The following is a 20421-nucleotide window of genomic DNA, read 5'->3' as shown; positions in this document are numbered from 1 at the left end:
TGAATAATGGGTTAAAGGAGTTTTAAGAATATGTGCTTTTAAAAGGCAAAGGAAAGAATTATACGAAATGCTATGCCTCCAAGATGAATTTATATTATAACAGTCAGGAGCTAGAAAAATGACACTATGTAAGCTTGAGCAGTATTTCATATTTTTCTCTAGCAGTATGTGCTTTGAGGATAGTTGGACCATGGCTATGACCAGGTACATAGCTTGTCTATTGTGAGGTAATGTCGGGACATGGGGGAATGGAGAGAACGTGAAGAAGGAAGGCCTTGCCCAGGAAAAAAAAAAAAAAAGGAGAAAAAGCAAGCTAGTAAAGCTGAAAATGTGGAATGGACAAACAATGGAGAAACAGTAACAAAACCTTGAAAACAAATACCGCAGATAATGTTTTTCAAATACTTCAGTATTTTCACTCCATGTTTTGAGTCAAACCGTGATTCTGTCAGGCAAGCTATGTCACCAGCGTACCTCTGATGCGTCTGATCAAAAGCATTCCTGCGTGCCTCACTGACAGGGTGGAAGCAGAGCACTGACTGGCCCTATGGGGAGTGAGGGTAGGGACAACAGCGTGGGAGGGATCAGCCTTTAACTAAAGGGGTCTTAAAGGGCTGTAACTTTGTGTTTGAGAGAGAGAGAGAGACTGAATGCTTAATCTCTTCTGAAAATCAAGCCTTTAGGATTTATTTCCATGCAATCAGCAAAGAATGCTGAGTTTGTCCTAAAACATAGTTGTGCTGTTTTGACTCCTAAAGTGGATCTTTAGGATCATCTTACAGCTCGTGTTGGATAGTTCTTTTGAAAGGGGCAAGAACTTGGCTATATAAAAATAACACAATGAAAGTGTCGTTTGAGAGTTCAGAGAGTTGTCTGGTGTCAGACCTGAAGTAGCTGTGCTATGGATTACTTCTAGCACTTCAGCATGCAACACCACTATGAGCTGAGGTTAATGTATCAAATTCCTAAGTCAGTCAGTCTCTGATTCATCTTTAAGTGTTGTTCCAGGTCTTCAAAGTAAGCCAAATTCTCTACAGCAACAAATGTTTCTATTTCTCTGAGCATATTAAACAAGTAAATAAGTCCAGCAAAATCTAAATGCAGTTTGGCAAGCCAGGATAATACTGGAAGTACTTGCCAGAATTGCCTGGGCAAAAGCTCTTCTGTTTTCAGTAGATTTGGAATAAAATGTGACAAAATCTCAGCTCTCTCTCCATGGGAACCTTGTGACTCTCTTAAATATCCCTACTATTGGGTGGATTGTGTGTAATGAGTATAGCTATAGAAGCACGGGATGCCTGGTGGTTTCCTTGCAGTGTCCCTTATCTCTGAGCTATGAGAACTGGGTTATAGCTACATTAGCAGAATCATTCCGGTGCTTGTTAAATAAATGGGAAGGAAAGCAGAACTACTTATGCCTGTAAACGTGAAGGGACAATATTTTCCCTAGTGTTTAAAAGTTAGTGGTTGTTCTGTCCCAGTTTGGACTTGGTGAAGGTCTGATTTCTGTAGGCAGAAAACAGTCAGGAGCGGTTCAGGGTTAACAACCAGGAAATTAATGATCTTCTCTTGGAAACAAATCCCAGAAGATGGAAGAACCAAAAAAATGATGGAAAGAAGGCTATGCCAATACCCTCCAGTGTATTGTTTTTTTCTTCTTCAGATTTCTTGTGGTGCTGGTAGTAGCATAAGTAGACATTAGATGCTACTGTTTCAGTGTAAGCTGTTTGCTAGTAGTGGGGAGTAAACAGTTTGGGGCATTGCTTAAGCTTTCTAGGCATGTGTGACAATATGGAAAATAATATTTTTACACGTTGTTTGAACAGTAAAGGTAAAGAAATATAAATAGATCATGGCAAACAATAGCATTTGGAGCATGAATAAGTTACACTCTAAAGGGAGCAAGAAAACTGCTATAGAATTTGAAAGTTGTCACATGTCTTGTTTCCCCTCCTATTTATTTTTGAGTTTTGAATTCCTGACCTGACAGAGTAGAATATGCAGGCCGTAGCAAGATGCTGGTGTGGCCAGCGATGATGCCTAAGATGGATGTTTGAAGCAATTTAAATGCCAGAAATTGGACAGCATCTCCCTCTGGAGGTCTTTAAAGGCATCCTCATGCAGGGAACTTGTACGTATTTTAGGAAGACTGCATCATTAAGTTCCTAAACCTTGGAATTATCTTGGATTGGGTAAGATCAGGTGGTAATTTCTAACCTCACCCTGCATGTTCAGTAAAAGCACAGTGTATGATAGAACCAGACTGGTCACTGACTGAATGGTAGAACTAACCTGTTCTGTATGAGTAGGTTTTATGCACCGTACTAAAAAAAAGTTAAGACAGTTTATGCAGACCAGGTTATATAGAAGTTCTTGGCAAAAAGGTTCTAGACTAATCTTCTGGCTAGTGAATAAGGGATCTAGAGAAGAAATTACGTTTGGCTGCTTCTGTAAAAAATGGGACCCTAAAGTAGTGACTGCAAAGGCCAAAACTCTTACATAGCACCAGAACCACAATAAAGAACAGTCTAAGAGTATTCTAAAAGTGATAGCTAAGTTCTTGTCAACTGTCAAAAGATAAAGGATGCATTCTGTTCACGACTGATGAAGAACATTTAAGTTTTATCCTTTTGCACCAAGTTTCTGTGCTCTGTCTTCCTGATTGGTGAAAATTTCCTTGGTAGAGTCAGTGGGACCTGAATAGTAGCCCTCTAGTCCCCTACCTAAACATAGTGCCAATTAGGATCACTAAAGCATTGGTGAAAATCGCATAAGGCCACTGGAAGTGAGGTGAAATTCTCAAGGCGCTTAAACTGACAGCCGATACCTGTGTCTAGGTACCTGAACTAACCTCAAGTGTCTGCTGTAGGATAAGCTGAGTCTTTCTGTAGGCTTTTTTGACTGTAGCAGAAGCTGTGTCTTTATATGGTTTAGGTGTCTTAGAGAGTTGAATCTTACCGTAAATGTCTTTGTCTTATTCTTCTTGAATCTGTAAATAGACGGGCATACCCGTTTGGATAAAACCTGTGTAAGAAGTTCTCAGAAGAATCAGGATTTTGCCTGACAATGCCAAAACAGCGTATTTTTTTTATAGATCCACGCAGTGTTACATTGTGGTGAAGTGTTGACAGTGTTCAAAGCTAATCTGGCATTTCATTCCCAGAGTAAGTCTCTTTTCCCTTTAGTAAGTCTTTCAGGATTTAGCATGGCTTTTATTCTTTTTGAAACTAGATTGTCCCTACTGTCTGCGGATGTTTTTCCCTAGATCTGTGCAGAAAATGTGGGAGCTTTATAAAGTTGCTAACACTGTGTTTGTTCTCTATCATCTGACAGCCTAAAGACAGAAAGCTGAAGGGTTTCAATTTCAAGATGGATCAAGTGGAGCATATTGGAAACCTGTAAACAAGAAGTCTGATCTCCCCTCTTTTTCCCCTTAAGTCTGCACCATAGCAACTATCTACACAGAAGGATTTTATGTCTTGTATAAGGAAATCTGTAAAGAAGCCTTGTTGTTCTTTTGTTCGTTTCTGTCACAAAGATATTTTATACGAATATATCTAGTGCTATCCTGGAAAGTTGGGTGTTTCATGCCTGAGAGAAACTGACTGCAGATACCAGCTTTGTTAACAGATCTTATTTTTCTGTTACGTTCCCTTCCATGTCAGTGTGCTGAGCTGAGAATCTGATTGTAAATGAGATGTGAACTCATACTGAAAAATAACATGCAAGTTTCCTAATTTGAGCATTTCTCCTCTTCAAAAGGAATATCTTAAGGTTCTCCACATGTTAGTAAAATGGAATTAGAGGATTTTCACATGTTAGTTAAATGGAATGAAATTTAGGAAAAGGAGAACATGACAGGATTTGAATAACTAAAATTTGGCACTTGACACATTTTTGCTTCAGGCATTTTGCAGTTGCTGCTTGTGAGAACAGTGTTATTTTGGAATGATTTGGATCTTTTGCCCGTATCACTGATGTAAGAGTGGTTTAGCTCTTATACTGCTGAGTGAACATACATTGAGAGGAAGAAGGAATAACTGTTTCTCATTATGACACAGACAAAAAGCTGCAAGCATAAAATAAAGGTATGGAAATAATCTTCCTTGCAGTGGTGTCAGCTGAACCCAGTTCTAAGCCTGTCTACTACTTTTCTGTGGTTATACATGTGTCTTTTTTCCACTGCCAACTTAACGTTTGATGTTTATGAAGGTGCTCACACAGCAGGGTAGAAGCGTAGATATTCCTACCTGGGTACTTACCTTGAGGTGTGTGTGGTTTGCCTTGTGTTCAGAAGTGCTTATTGTCTACAACTCCTCTTGATTACGTAAATGTACTCATTCATCATAGCTAAAACAGGTTTAAAATGTTTCTAGGAAAGATGTTGGTGCTTTAAGTCCCTAAAGCTTCTGGCTTCTAACTGTCTGATGTCTTAGGACATGGGTGACTAGACTTGGTCATATCACTGTCAGTGCTTCTCCTGCAGAGAAGTTTTCTAAACTGGTGGCAGACCGCACTTGCTGGGTGTACTGACCTAAAGGTAGTGTCATATACATTCTCCTCCATGAAAGCTATAGAACAAGCCAACACTTCTGACTGCATCTGTAGAGCATCCGCTGTCTGTTTTGGATACTGGTGAGGCGTGTTTGCTCCTAGAGATTCAATAGCTCCTAATAAAACACGTACAATTCAACTTATAATGTACAGATAAAGCATTTTTGCCTTAGAAGCAAGTAATTTCTAACTTTCCGAAGATGTTTCTGTGCCTGCAGCAAATCTGTTCTGGCATGTGAAGTATAGAAACAGCATGTGCTAAAATTGCATCATGAACTAAATCAGGGTTGTGACATACATCATATATTAAGAAATAGTTTGCATTGAATTTCTTGAACTGTCTTGCAGAATATCAGTTGATTACTGAAAAGAACATATGAAGGTATAAATTCTCTAGTTTTCATTGTAAGCAATAAATCATCACTTTGATTTGATTGCATTTTGCCTCATTGCTAATACTCTGATTTGCTGGAATTGATTTGTGAAACCATTTTTCTTCTCCTTGGAGAGAAATATCAGCTGGCGGGACAAACGATTTTTTGAGCTGACCAAAAAAGTAACTAATATACCTTGAATGCAATCATACTTGGAGGCTAGTATATATTATAGGCTTTTACTATGTTTTGTGTCAGCTCTCAGTTTATTTTAAGCCTTCAGACACTTTAAACAATAAGAGTAAAATAAGGTGTATGCATTCAGATCTGGTTAGAGAAATTAGCTGTTGTTGCCATAAATTCTAATGCAGCAAACTTGTGTCAACGTTCTGTCTTTCTAAAGAATTCGGAGACACATGATGTAAAATTGAACATCATTCTGAAGTGATAAATCACAGAGTCACAGAATATTTTGAGTTGGAAGGGACTCACAAGGATCAAGTCCAGCTCTTAAGCTGGACTTAAGTGAAGGGCCTGTACAGGGATCAAACCCACAGCCTTGGTGTTATTAGCACCATGCTAATAACTTCCACCAACTGTGGAAGTGGAGATTGAATGAAGCATGTTGCTGAACTCTGCCTAACACATCCGTTCCCTTAGTAAGAACTGTAGAATTGCAATGCTAGTAAAAAATATCTCTAGAAAGGAAGTACACAATCTGCCTACATCCCTTTCTTCTCCCTTTAATACTTGGCAGACTTTCATTTCAGGAAGTTAAATGGGGTCTATCTGAAATAACTAGCTGCCTGCCCTCATCTTTAACCAGGAAGGGCACAGGCAAACTGTAGGCAGTTGCTGGCTTATTTGCTCTATTTATTTATTTTAAAATTATTTTCTTTTTTTTTTCTATGTTCTTTCCAAACTTTCCTGGTGTTTTAAGAGTTGGGAAAGAAAATGAAGTCTCTGTCCGCTATTTGGTTGGATCTAGAAGAGGTTTCTTGCAAATTAGTTTTGTAAGAAGTAGCCTGCTAATTTTTGTACAGAGAGAAGATCTGGAGGTGAGTAGCACCATTTCATGTTTGCATAAAGATTAACAGCCCTGAACAGGGCAACAGGATGAGATTTAGCAGCTTCAGTGTGGGAGGAGACATGGAAACTTTAAAAAATATTATTTTTATTGCCAAGCCATTTACTTGTGAAAAGTCTTGTGCTAGAGCCTATCTCTGCCCTTACCTTCTGCTGCTGACCCTCAAGTTTCTTCCTTCCTGCTTCTTGGATGGAGCCTGGATATTCACATTGTCTCTGACACTTCTTTGCCTCTTGCTTCCTACCAGTTGTGTCTGTCATAGTCCTCAGGCAGATTGTAGACTGGAAGTGAGGTAAAAGCAAGAAAAAAATGTGATGCATTTTTCTCTTATGCCTGCTTGCCTTGTCTTATACCTTGACTACATGATGTTACAAGTTTGATTCACAGGCAAAATGGATGCTGAGAGCAGCTTTCTGCTCCATTCCTGTGCTAGTAACTGTGAGATTGAAGCCACTTCAATTACCAGATGGACTGAGTTTTTCAAAAGTTATAATTCTCATGAACTTCTTGAAACTTAGAGTTTATATTTATATATCCTACTCTTGGATTATAATTTTCTGTATTTATTTGTTTAAGTACAGGGTACAGGGTGTACTATTTTGATGTGCTATTTTTGATGATCACTGTATTGTTCCACTTCCTTAAAATAAATAAAATAAAAATAGACTAATACTTAGCAGCATGCTAAGTGGTGAAAGGTTGATACTAATTAAATCAAGTTGTCAAAGTGCATGTATGAAGAATTACAGATGGTGCAGAATCTTTGTAAATACTTCAGCTACCCTTTATATTTTCACAAAGTTGGGGGAATCTTAAGTTTTTCAGTGTGTTAAAAAAAATTAAAGCAAATCCCACTACAAAAAAAGTGTTCTTTTATATTGGCACTACTTGGGCCCCTTATTTGTACATGTTTAAGTTAGGCAGCAAGAGGAGAGGTGGGAATGGAAATACAGAACTGTTGCTGAATTGGTACCTTTCAGTTCCTTTGTTCAGCATAAGATTTACTTTAACCACAGTAAAATAGATATGGTTTTTAAGGAAGCCTCCATATAAAATAGCTAAAAAATTGTATCAGCATTTGACTAATGCTTAATTTACTACTTTTTCATGCAAAAAAAATACTACTGCTTCTTTTTTCCTTCAGACTATTTTTGTTCCAAAGTATTCGAATCTCTTCTATTGGTGACATTGCTGTTTCTGTAAACACTGTTCCATGGGCTGGCTCCAGGACTCTGTTTGTTCTGAGCAAAAGTTGGGAGACTCCCTTCCAACAGAGGAAATGGGACGATGTGTTAAGCTTTTGCTGGAGATTGTTCACATCCACAGAAGCTATATCCTCTGCAGGAAAACAGGGCTTGGATCCGTGCCACAGCGTGTCCGTGATGTTAACGAGTGGGAGAAGCTGTGTGTTCATTGCCTGCTTCAGCAGTAATCTGCTAATTCAGGGAAGGGGTGAGAAAACAAAGTGAAGTTTGATAAAATTTAAATGTGACACTTAATCCTGTTAGCACACAGAGGGAAAAGCTTTTTATGTCGAGGAGAGAGAGAGGGGCTATTGAATTTACCTGAAATCTATGCATCGGGAAGAACCATATCAAATGGGATCTGGATCCATGCCTTGTTTCAAATACATGTCTTTGCTAAACAGAAACCTCAGCTGAGTTTCTGTAAAACTGAAGCCCTGCTTGTTTTCAACCTGCAGCAGCTGTTGTTTAATACAGATGAGCAACTTGATCTTCTTCATTTGCTCACGTACCATAGTGATGAGCCTCACTGAAATACTAGTAAAGAAGTTTTAAGTTTACTGCCTATTTAGGAGAAAAGAAAGTATGTTCAGGTGAGATTTTTTGCTGTATTTATGGCCAAGTGGTGAAATTATTGCTGAAAAGGTTTTGGGTTTTTTTCAGTTTCAGTATTGCTGCTTCCAGTAATGACTGTTGCTGCTCTCAAATTTTTATTTGGTGTTGCTAATTTGTCAGCCTGAGACTAAAATGGTTTAAGTGACTTCATAAGTTGTCAGTCAGATGTTCAGTGTGACTGCAGAATGTTGTGGTGTCGAGCACCATGGTTTCTGTGAAATCTCTGGAATAGTTCTGGATCCATATATGTAGATTAACCTTCCCATGAATGGTTGGACTGTCAGGCGAGGCAGCGCTGGTGCAGCTGGTAACCCGGTAACACCAGTTTGTTTCTTAAATCTTTTAGTGTAGGCAGTGTGAACAGGAGGACTCTGAGGAAGGCTGGGGACTCAGAAGTTGTATTTCTGTTAAGACAAGGTAGAAGAAAGCACAAATGAGGCTTAACAGAAACTGTAACATAAACAACAGAGTCTAACCTCATGTGATACTGGAGGCAGAGAAGATGTCTTACTAAGGGCAAAGATGATTGCAGGCCTTGATAGGCCTTAACCATGACAGTAGCAGCTGTTTGATTCAGCTGAAAAGGGGCAGGTAGCCTTGTGAGGATGTAAAGAGATGACTTCTTAGAGTATTCTTTCTGGCAGTAGGTTTCTGAATGTACTGTAGTCACAGCAAGATTTTTGCCTTTTCTTCACTGGAGAATGTTGTGTGAAAGCAAACCTGAAAGAGAAAGAGTCATTGGATGAGATGGAAAGATAAGGATCATTTGAAAGGACTGCAATTTAGATTTTATGCATAAAGAATCTGCAAAACTAGGTGTTTGGCTGGGTCTGGGGAGTTGCAAGTATTAATGATGTGTTTGAGTTGGCAGGTATGTTTTTCTTGAAGTGATGGAGAGATGAAGAAAGATTGCGTGTGTGCCATTGGACACAGATTTGGAGAAGAGGCAGTTTTTTGGACCATGTTCACAATGGGGGCAAGTTTTTTTTGACTGCAAAGTAGACCTTCCAGAGATTGAATGGGCTCCAGAAGAGCTTTTAAAGATTTACACTTTAAAAGCAAATTGAATATCTTCTGATAGGGAAGGAAGGAGTAGCAGAATAAAAGAGCTGTCATAGAAAAGATGATTGACAACTAAAAACACACAGGGATGGAACAGGGCAAATATCTTTGGAATTTGACAAGAACACTGAAGAAGATCTAGGATGAAAATAGGAAACTGAAATTTAAGGCAACTACTGTGCTTAGAGATGAAATGAAAGTCTGGGTATTTAGTGAAGAATTGAGTGATCTAGGGTGAGGAAAATAGCTCAAGGATGAAAATTCCCTAATAGTGCATACTTTTCCATTAAACTTATTTGTAAATCCTTGAAAAGGGGTTTTCATTAAGAACAAATCAACCAACAAAACTATTTTAACATGATTGTAGGAACTATAAGCCATTAGCAATAAGAAATGCTTTCTGCATTGCTTAATTCTTTTTTGTGAATTTAATAGAACTCTTAAACCAACAGCAGCAAGAAAAATTGAATATACAAGCGTTTCAAACATTCTGCCAAACCTTATTCCCACTTGACTGCATAAAAATGACAGCATTTCAGGATGGCAAATACCCTTTATTAAAAGCATCTTTAGAACCTTTTTCATTGAGGAAAAAAGATGCATCCACCATTCTCCATCTGCACAGTCATTGAATACTGCCATGTAACTATTGAAATGCCAGCCTTTGACAAAGTCTCACAGCTTGAATGCCATTTGCTGCAGTTGATTCAGCAGCAGACCTAAATACTTGGTGGGTGTAGAGGAAATGTTAAAGGCTAGCTGAACATAGTTCAGGTAATATAGAGAAGGATGCAAAACCTCCTTTGAAAGTCAAGGGTGAACTTTTAATTTAAAGATTTTAGGAAATTAGGTTGTGCTAAATAGTAGTAACTGTAAACTTCTTTCTACTCAAACTTTGCTGCTGATGTGAACTCTTCAGTAACTTTTAAGTGCATCTTTGCAATTTTGCTCCTCCAGAAGCTGAAATTCTTCTTTACCTTCTTAAAACTTTGATTTTTAAGAAGCTAGATTTCCCAGGGGAAAGGAGCCACCTATTCTATTATTCTGGCATAGTGTGCAAGCTGGCTGTTGAGTCATGTACTCTTGAGGTAATGTTCTTGAGATTTCCTAAAGAGAGAGTGACTGGAATAGTACTTGTCACCTGAACATAGCGAATTCAGAATGAGCAAGTGGCATGTGTGAAAACTTAGACGCTTGAGTTTGGGTTTTGCATGTTCTGAATGTGAAAAAAGTGGGGAAAAAATGACTTGCAGAAGAGCTGTTGTAGAAACAAGTGTTTACGTGTAGAGAATTTGAGGGAGAGAGGTTAACAGAGAGAAACTATGAGCCTCAAGGGCCTTTGTTACAATTAGAGCCAAGATCATGAATTAAAAATTCCAATTTAGAGAGTGCACATAAATTACCTCTTGTTTTAACCTGACAAAGACCTGCAGTTGTATGGAACAAAATAGGAATTGTGAAAGGTTTCCTGATGAAACTCAAAAGCAAGGTGAAACACGCTTGTAATTTTTATGTTTAATTAAGCACTTAGTCTGCTTTGCAACAAAACTTGCCTTCCCTCTTTGGTGATTAGATTCCTCTAAGAGAAACTTCTGATACTATGTGGCTCACCTGAATTGAAAGGAGGTTTCAGGGCTTAGTTTAGATGAAATTAGAGGCACTCTTCCTTTGGACACAATTTGGATGCCATTTTAAGTGGTTTGGGGGTTTCCCACGAAGCAATGTACTTCAACTTCAGTTTTTGTATTTGCTGCTGCTCAATTTATAGGTAGTTTGTACTCCATATCCCCTTCCACATTATAGGAGATAAATCTTCCAGGATGCTGTCTGTCTCTCTGCTTTTTATATCTCTTTTTATATGAATATCCCAAGTTATCCAGCTGTCTATGTTAAAAAATCTCTAATGCCGTTTTACAAGGGCGAGTCTTTGATAAAACCAGCAAAGATTAAGAGCCAGTTCAGGTTTCAGAGAACCAGGAGTATGAATGTCCCATCAGCAACCTCAGTTTCTCATGGAGAGATGAGAGGTGAAGTCATTGCTACTTGTTTTTTTAATAGTGCAGGTTTGTTAACCCAGGTTGCTGGATTAACTCTTAAATCAGTATCAGGTCAAGGAGCAAAGATAAATTAATTCTTTGTCTCATACCGTGTATTGAGGCCATGTTACTGAGAACGCAGCTGCGATGGGCCGGGCACGTCTCAAGGATGAAGGACCACCGCCTCCCTAAGATCGTGCTCTATGGTGAACTTGCCGCTGGCTGCCGCATGAGAGGAGCCCCGAAGAAAAGATACAAGGACTCCCTGAAACAACATCTCAGCCTTGGCCTTATTGATCACCATAACTGGTCTACTCTGGCCTCAAATCGGGAGGCCTGGAGACACACCATCTATAACGCAGCTGTCTCCTTCGAGAACACACGCAGGATCACTCTCGAGGAGAAAAGGCAACGCAGAAAGAACCATGTCTTGCAGAATACACCATCTAAGGAGTCTTTCTGCTGTGCCTTTTGCAATCGGATATGTCTGTCATGTATTGGCCTCATAAGCCACCAGCGTGCCTGTAGCAAATGTGGATAGAGCCTTCCCAAATCTTCGTTCGCGAAGCCCAGCCATGATGATGATGTTAAAAAAACATAAATGCTCAAAAAAAGCCTCCGTGTATCTGTACTTCTGTTGCTCTTCCAATTTTATTCAGTCTGAGATATGAAACCATGCAAAGGAAATCTAAGAGTGTGGTTGGTTTAATACTGAAGCTGAAACCTCAGAGCTGTGCTAAAACGACCCTGTAAAGCACAACAGAGATATTTCAGTAAGTTCTCTTCCTAGCCATCTGCCTAAAGCGTTAATTTTCTGTTCACAGTTTTTAACTTAACACATTTCTTTTAATTATATTACTTTTAAGTTCTTCACATTGGACCTAAGAATATACCACTGAGTTGATTGCATTTGGTAAGAAAATACAAGAGATTTTTGTAAGATTGTGCAACAAGGCAGTATTAAAATTATAAACGTGATTTCTTACATTAGTCTTATACCTAAGAAATGAATTTCAAATGAAGTTTTCGTGATGTAAATATCCATAGGTCAATGTATATTGCTTTGCTTACCTGCATATTTCACACAAAATGGGAATCAAGATGTCACCAACATCCGTTGGTTCTACGTCAAGCAAGAATTTTAAGTTAGGTTTCTTAATCACTTGAAGATTCTTTCTGGTATTTCTACAATTTCTGGCGCTCTCTAAATACATGTTTTTGCTTCAAAGACAGACCTGTTGATTGTGGTAGGACAGAAAGCTCGATCTATAAACTAGCAAAGTTGAAAATACTTGCTGAAACTAAATAATCTAGATTATGTTTGGGATGGGGGAGTGGTTTCTTTCCTTTTTTGATTGTTTTTCATTTCTGCACCAATGGTCTAAAGTAAGTTCTGCTCTTTATTTAAGTAGCCTGTGAATCTTCTCTAGTTAACAGTAGCCAGGTGTGTAACTGAATTTGGACATGAAGCAGCAAAAATGTTTTTATGCTGAAACTAATTTCTACCATCAAGAAATTTTAGATTTTGTTATTTATTTGCATGAAGAAGTGAGATAAAGGGTGCTGTTAGAAGTTTCGAAGCAAAATCACCTCATCTGGGGATGCTCTGGAGACACTTTCCTTTGCAACTCTTGTCAAAAATCAGAGATGGGGAGAAGGTGGAGGGAGCCTCTGCTGTAGCACAAGGACAGAGATGGTAATGCTTGTTTTGCAGAAAAGCTTTATTTAGCTTAGCAACCTGACTGCTAAATATTCCCTGACACTTTGCAGCATAATCTATGGAGACTAAAGCTATTTGGGAACAGAGGGAATGGGAATGTGTGGGGCCAAGATGAATGCCATAGTTAGAGTCTGACAAGTATGAGGAAGGAAAGCATTGAACCTTACGTAGAGATTTAGTATCAAGTTGGTTCTTGATGTCCTGCAGCAGTAGAAATTTATGCCTATTCTTACAGCTTTGTTGCTTGTTTTTTATTTCATATTGATAACATGCAAATGAGATATGTGAAGCCTCGGGGCTGCTTCTCTGTATGAAAGGGAGGCTTTCTATTTCACGTGACTCTTTCCATTTAGGACTGGTGGCAGGGCTGGATTTGTGTACCTGGACAGTTGTGGGAGATGTTAAATAAATACCTTTATTAGCCTTGAGTAGAGGGTCGAACCGGTAATTCTCTAGGCTGTACTGACATCTAGTGGTAGTTTATATGGTATTTGAAATATTTTTAATTTAAAGATGTCTAGAATCTGCTTGCTTTTGTATTTTGATCTATTCCACTGTATTTTGTGGCTTCTGTGTTGTGGCTGTTCTTCTCCCACTGTGTTGCTTCTGACTCTCAGGGAAAAAAAGGTTTAAAATGGTTGAAACTAATCTCTCTTTTACGCAGTTTAAACATACACTGACTTTGATTTCAGATTTTTTTTCTTGTGTTTGTGTTATAGCAGTTACGTGAAAAAGGAAACTTTATTATTTTTTCTCCCCTTCCTTCAAAGAGTTGCAAGGCTCATGAAGACAATGAATGGGATAGGTTTCTTTCTTTGAAGCTGATGGCAGATGCAGCTGCTAAAGTAGAGCACCAAGATTCACCTCCATTTTTAAGTCTTCCCCATCAGACAGTGACCCCGGTGTTCCTTTTAACATTCCGAGATTCTCTTTACATTCCATTGTTTCCACAATGGAACACAGAATATTCAGGATGGGAAAAACCAGAATTCATCATCATGGGCTTGAAGTAATCTTAGAACCATGCCAGGGTTTTTTTGAGAAAGTTGGACCAGAAGTTGTTCACTGAAGCTGTGTGCTCTTCCAGGAGCAGGCAGGTGAGAAGGTAAACTCGGCAATTTTGAGGGAAAGGCTGCTTTGTGTACAAGGAGGGCAGCAGAAGTGGGACATTTTTAGTCTTCACGGCTACCACACAATGAAGACACATGAAGGGGGATCTAGCTAAGCTTGAAGGATGCCTGCCACTTTGCCTGCTCCTTCCCAAGTCTAAATCTCAACTCTTACTTCAAACTGACCTGGCTGTTGTACTATAGATGTTACTGTCTGCTTCTAGAGGAGTGGCTGTTCAGTGGAAGAGGTAATTTGGGAATATCTCCAAATGTTAAGACCACACAGTCTTTATTCCAGGACTCCACCAGGCAAGGAAGGAAGAGTTTTAAATACATTGCAGTCTTCACTGGGCCTGCTGCTTTTTAAGCTGTCTGTATTCGGAAGGGGCATTCAGCACAAGTATTTTGCCCCTCAAGTAGGTCACTGCAGGTGGATGAGGTAGTCTCTTCGTAGGTAGATTAGCCTTCCCTGTGTGCATTATAGATTTTGAAGAAGCTTTTGGAGACTGTTTTGAACTTTTGTAAAAGGCAGTGTAAGATGGCTTAGTATATAAATAGTGCCTCATTAGTTTTGCTAATGGCATAATATCCATAATGTTCAGTGATAGTTTCCATCATTTTAATGGTGTGTCTGATGCAGAGGTAGCAGAAAGATTAGCTGTTTCAGAGGTCCACAAGTCACAGAAAGTAGCATAATGTCAGCTCATCTGACAAGACTGTAAAGGTGTTAGACCATACAACATATATATAATTTTCTTCCTGTTTACAAACAGGGTTATTTTTCTTTTTTTTTTTTTTGGCCATTTGCTGTTGAGTGATATAATTGAGTGGTTCAGACTATAACAAATATTCTGTAAAGTGAGCAGTGATAATTTGCTTACATTGGCACCCAACTTCTTATCATTACAAGAAATTAAATACCTAACTTGATAAAAAGGGAAGAGACAGGTTTTCTATTCAGTCCCTCTCTTTTGTGCCCCCTTGTGAAATGAAGTGAATGAACGAATGCAGTCTCTTTATAGTGTGGCATTTGTTGAACAATTCACAATCCCTTCTTTCCAGGTGATGGCAGGGCAGTGCTTCAGTTGGGTTTTGGGGTTGTAGGTTTTGTTGTTGCACTACATTCTTTTAGCAATTGCTTCTTTCATAACTCTCTGTACTATATTTTACAGTCATGTCCTTCAAGTGTAGGACAGTGAAGCCAAGGGAGGGAGAGCAGGTTCTAAGATGGGGTAGATACCTGTATCACTAGCACCTTGCCTCTTGGAAGTCTGGGGGAGAAAGTTTGTTTTACAGCAGCAGTTCATCCTTGCTACTGTGATAGCTTTGCTGAGACCATGATCACTTGTGTGGCTATTTGTGCAGGTAGTGCCCGCCCTTAGATCTTTCAGCTGCAGGATTTTAGCCTAGCTTTGTGCAGGACTTGCTGGCAAATCAAAAGCTTTATTTCTTCTCAGACACCTGTAGAAGTACGTGCTTTGCAATGAAAGCTGAGGCAGGAGGGTTGCTGCTGTCTGGGTACCTAGACACAGATGAGGAACTGTCCCTAGCAAGTGGTAGGCAGGCATCTGTTTTGGCAAAGGGGTGTAACGTATGTAACTTCTTACCCCTCCTCAAGTATGTCACCTTAGATGCATCTTTGACTTCATCAATACTAGTAAAAATAAAGTAGTTACCTCAAACGATTTGGAAGTCAAAGGCAGTCAGTAGGGAAGCAGTAGAAACAGAGTGAAGCTGTGCTTGAAGTCATCATTTAATTGCTGTCATGTTCTCCTGTTGCTCGTTTTGACTGTAGGCCCTTCAGAATAGGAATTACTATGTTGAATATAAATGAAATTCTTGCCAGAAGATTTCCTTAAATTGTTTGAAGTTATGACTGACTGGTGCACCTTTCAGAAGCACGTCTGCAGTATATATGTAAAACTGACTTTTAAAGTCCCGTGTCATATGTGTCATTCAGGTAAATGCTGGAGCTGAAGAATATATAATAAGTTGCAAAAGTGTCTGGGATTCTATGATTCTGTGAGACCATAATATATTGCTTAGTTTTTATTCTGATTTTTTTTGTTCTGAATTTCCAGATTGTTTTTCTTTCATGTATTTATTGCCCTGTCACTGCACCATTTGCCTTGACAACTCTTCTTCCTTTGCCTGCTGACAGTATGTTGCCTGTTAATGCACTGACTCTCATAAGTTTTCTTGCATATGAAGCCAACAGCTCCAATAGTTCATAGGCTTATTTTGAAAGCAGAATTTTTTCCTGCTATAGAAAAAACCCCCAAACCAGACAGTTTGCGGTTTTTTCTTGCTATTTACTTTTTAGCGAATATAATACCCATGCTTTCTGAATTTGCATACTTGGGTGGGGTTTTTTGTCTTTGGGACATACTGGAGGGGGTATTTTTTTGTTTCCATTATTTTCCATTTCTTAAACTTGGAAAAACTGTTTTAGTGTTAGAGTCTATCATAGGTTAATATTTTCCAAGTCAGCTGTCTGATTTTAAGCCCTGAAATTTGAATTGTACAGGAAAAGTAATAGTAAATAGCGATTCTAACCAACAGTAATAAAAGATGCATATCAGGATGGTATCATGATTGATCATGTAATATGAAAAAATTTGTCATAGCCATAAGAGGATCAAAATAGGATCTGTTAGGAATAGAAATATCAGATGCCTGTTAGCTAAAGATTGAGAGTGCTGTGGTAAATTCAGTCAGGGACTACCACAGTATTTCGACTTTGTAAAGTGCTGAAGTGCCTTCTGCATATCATACTTAAACTGGAAAACCTTGAATGAGCAATGTAAGGTGTCTAACTGCAGTTCATGTGGGATTTCAAAACTGGCCCTGCCTCCACCAGGCCTGGAACTAGATGACTTCCTGAGATTCACAAGTGGGTTATTCTGAGATTTACTCCTTTTTCTTTTCTGAAAGAGCAGCTCCATGATTTTCTTTCTGCACTTTATGTTTTTGTTTCTACAGCTGGATTCATTGTTGAGCCAACACCAGGCTCTTCTGTTTCTTGCAGTTACCTGACACTCTGATTGGTGTGGCTGCTTTATTAAAGAATGGGACTTTCCTCTTCTATTGTATACCTTAGAGAGATCCAACCCATGGACCCCATTGACATGAAATATTGGTGGAGTGTTTTAGGAGAAATGAATCTTGGTACAGAACTAGCATAGGTTGTTTAACTGCTGACCAGAGAGATGATTTATTGAGGACAGACAGCTTGAGAAATAAAACTTTTGATCCTTTCAAATTTTGCCACCTTTGTCCTTGAAGTCCGTATTATTTTATAGTAGACTAGAAGGTGAACATGATCTCTACCTTCAGATTTATTTCAACTTTTCAGGCTCCTGCAAATCTCTAGGCCTTCTTATGCACGGTCAAGTGGGGTGTGCAGTTACATAGTCCCCTCTTTCCTGTTGGGTTTTTTGGGGGGTTTTTTGTTGGTTTTTTTTGGTTGGTTGGTTGGGTGTTGGTTTTTTTTGTTTGGGGTTTTTTGGTTGGTTGGTTGGTTGGTTTGGGGTTTTTTTTATTGTTTTTATTACTTTTTAATTTTGTTTGGGTTTTTTTCCCTTAGAGGTGATGCATTTAAGGAAACTGAATACTTAATCATTTTCTGAGAAGAAAATACAGTCTCAAACCTACCTAAACTGCTGTTAACAGTCATATGTTGTTATTTAATCAAACTCTTCGATTTAACAAGCCATGTCTTTAAAAGTATTCTTTTCCTCATAGTATTCAAAAGTGTCCCAGAACCATCATTCTTCTGATAATTAAAAATACACTAGATATTGTAGGCCTCCTGTGAACCAGCACTTCAGATACTGCTTTTAAATTGTCTTTAAAACTTCAAGTCCTTTGGAAATTAAATAATGGCTTTTACTTGTGGAATGCATTTTTCTGCTTGTTTGTTAGATTTTCTGTGTGCACTCATTAAAATGGTGAATTCTCTGTTTTCTGCAGGCACAACTTCAAGACATTCAGGAGTACTTTGGAGTGAACTGGCAGTAAGCCTGCAATACAGTGGTGGCAATAACACTGGCTGTCCTCTGGAGATGCTGAAGCTCAGCTTTATTTTGAACTTCTTTCTTAGACCTTCCAACTTTTCCACAAAGGATTTAACATTGATTTGGATTCATATGGTATACAATAGTCATGGATATGGATTTTTTCTTCCCGTCACTTGACATCTGCATGTTTCCAGCAGTCAGTGAAGGAGTCAGTATGAGGTCTGCTGACATATGGTCTGTTTTCCAGAGCTCTGAGTGACAGGTATTGTAAACATCCTACACTCTCAGCTGTGGAAACTAAGAAAGCTGGGAGAAGGCTGTTTACTCTTCCTGCCTTGGAAATCGTCCAGAGGGCAAGGATGGAATATTGTTAGCTCTGTGTTGATTGTATTTCTGACAACCTGTATTTCATACTTTACACTATGGTGTCAGTAAATGAATTATGGCATTATGTCATGTCATCAGTGTCTTGTGTTCTGACCAGAAGGGCCTTATGATGTGCTTTGGCTGCTCTGCTGGCTTGAGGGAAGCTTAAATAGTAGCCATAACGCATTACAGTACTTTCATTCTAAAGCAGTGATTAAAACAGACCTGTAACACTTTATCTATAGGTGGTGGTACATAAAAGTCACGGTGTGGACATCCTCAGGTTTACACATCAGTAGTGTATTTAATCAAAATTAAAAGGTTGGTTCTTGTTTCTAATTCTCGTTTTCTACCCAAAAGAGCTAGAAACAGAGGTTAGAAGACAAAACAGTTCTAGGGGGCTTCAAATGTCAATTTCTTTTCAAAGAAATTCAGATGTCAACATTAACTCTAAATTAACTTAATTAAAGATAGAAAGGTATTTATCTTATATTTTCCACTTGCTGTTCCCTGCCACTTGGTCCCCAGACTGTATGATTCTTTGTACTTTGTCCTGGCAATCTTCCTCTTCCTTGTGTTTCTTTCATTCTATTTGCTGTTGGCCAAATAGAACTTCCCAGTTTAAATGTAGAACAAGCTGGAAAAAAATTTCCTTTTAAATTTAATATCCTGCTGGCATGGTTTAAATATTCATAAAGTGAGTTTTGCAGCTTTTCTTAAGCAGTGACTTTGGCAGAAAAATATTGTTCCCCTCTTTTATCTTTTTTCTCATTTATTTGGGGGGACCACACCTTTTGGGCTTTTTAAGAAATTTTTCATAATACAGTTGAATTCAAAGATCACCTGTTCTTTTGCAATAGCATTCTTATGTCTTCAGATCCTGCTGCTTCAGCTTTTTAGAAAAGGTTTTTAAAAATAAAATCTTCTAAATAAGGGCTCTTACAAGAGTGTAAGAAAGGTTTGGAAAGGGATGGTAATGGAAAGATAACAGGAGAATGGTAAAAGATCATGTAAGGATTTGAAGTAGTACTTATACAAAATGGACAAAAAAGAATTCAAAAGAATGCAAACTGTTATACAGAACTAAAAAAAGGCACTTATTTGAAACAATATTTATTTTTCAGTCTCTGGCTTACCTTCCTTTTGGAAGAGGGAATTGGAGGGGAAGCCAGAGTCACAGGGCCCATTGGAGTGCTGTAGCCAAGGACTAAGTTGATGAGTAAAAAGAAGGTCAGGGTCTGGCTATGTAGTAACAAACACCAGCTTTTCAGGTTTGTGGGGGTTTAAGTCATGATTTCTACAGTAATTTCTAGGAAAAGCAAAGTTAGCCTCTTAAAACGATCATTTTTAAGGAGACATTAGCTGTTCAGACTAGTCAAACGATAGAGGGTAGCATTTCCTAATGCACATGGTTCCCTTGGCAGAGAGATATTTCTGAGGGTGATGGAGCACAGTTACATCCTCCACTGCATGACAGTACTGGTTGTAGACTATGCTGTCGAGGAAAGACAGCCTCCTGAAAGAGAGCTTCCTGAATTTCTGAGATGTGGGTTTGTATATTATTTTTATTTAGATTTGCTTTGGGTTTGGAATCATTATTTTGTGTAAAACTGAAGAAACTACTCTATACTTAGCACTACTTGTGCATTTAATAGTGAAATTCCATCTTCAGTTTCATCAGTGTAAGTCGGGACTGTTGCAGTTTTTCTTGTACATTCTTCCTTGGCCACACTTTCCTGTCCTAGTGCTGACATTAATGTTTGTTTAAACTGCAGGCTAATTCAGTGGTGTGACCCCACTGAAAACTAATAAGCAAAACAGCTTTTATGTGGATCAGCTGAGTAATGGCTTATTCCACCACTGTGCTGTGGTCTGAAATGCTACTGAAAATGCTAGTTCATTCAAATGTTCCTTCCTCCTGAAGAGGAAAAACAGAGTTCATTTTAAATAGATTATGTAATCCTAAAACAATAAAATGGTGAAATTACAGGATTTTTAATATTTTTCTATTTTATTTGATATTAAATTATTCTTTTATGCTCTCCAAACACAATTGCAAGCATGGAGATAAAATAAATTCAGATAAAATTGTTTTAATTAAAATGTTTCATTTCTTGAACACCATTTATGCTTTCTTCAAAAGATTTGTTTGTAAAGTCTAATAACCAAATTGTTTTGGTAATAGGGAGCAACTGGTTACTTTGCTGTGTCCAGACCTTTCATTTAAAGGTTCCT

The 20421-nt window shown here is 38.4% G+C and overlaps 1 long non-coding RNA gene across 1 annotated transcript in view; it reads left to right on the top strand.

Moving 5' to 3' along the window:
- The window catches only part of LOC113947943, a 37623-nt gene extending 19342 nt beyond the window's left edge, over positions 1-18281 (top strand). The window contains exon 2 of the long non-coding RNA XR_003527931.1: positions 17774-18281. This is a non-coding gene — a long non-coding RNA (uncharacterized LOC113947943). The remainder of the gene's footprint in view (positions 1-17773) is intronic.
- Positions 18282-20421: the final 2140 nt, after the last annotated feature.

This window comes from Corapipo altera, unplaced genomic scaffold (assembly GCF_003945725.1).
Source record: "Corapipo altera isolate COAL_440 unplaced genomic scaffold, ASM394572v1 2, whole genome shotgun sequence".
NCBI classification, from domain to species: domain Eukaryota; kingdom Metazoa; phylum Chordata; class Aves; order Passeriformes; family Pipridae; genus Corapipo; species Corapipo altera.
Note: the sequence above shows the minus strand (reverse complement) of the source record. Positions and strands in the feature narration are given on the sequence as shown.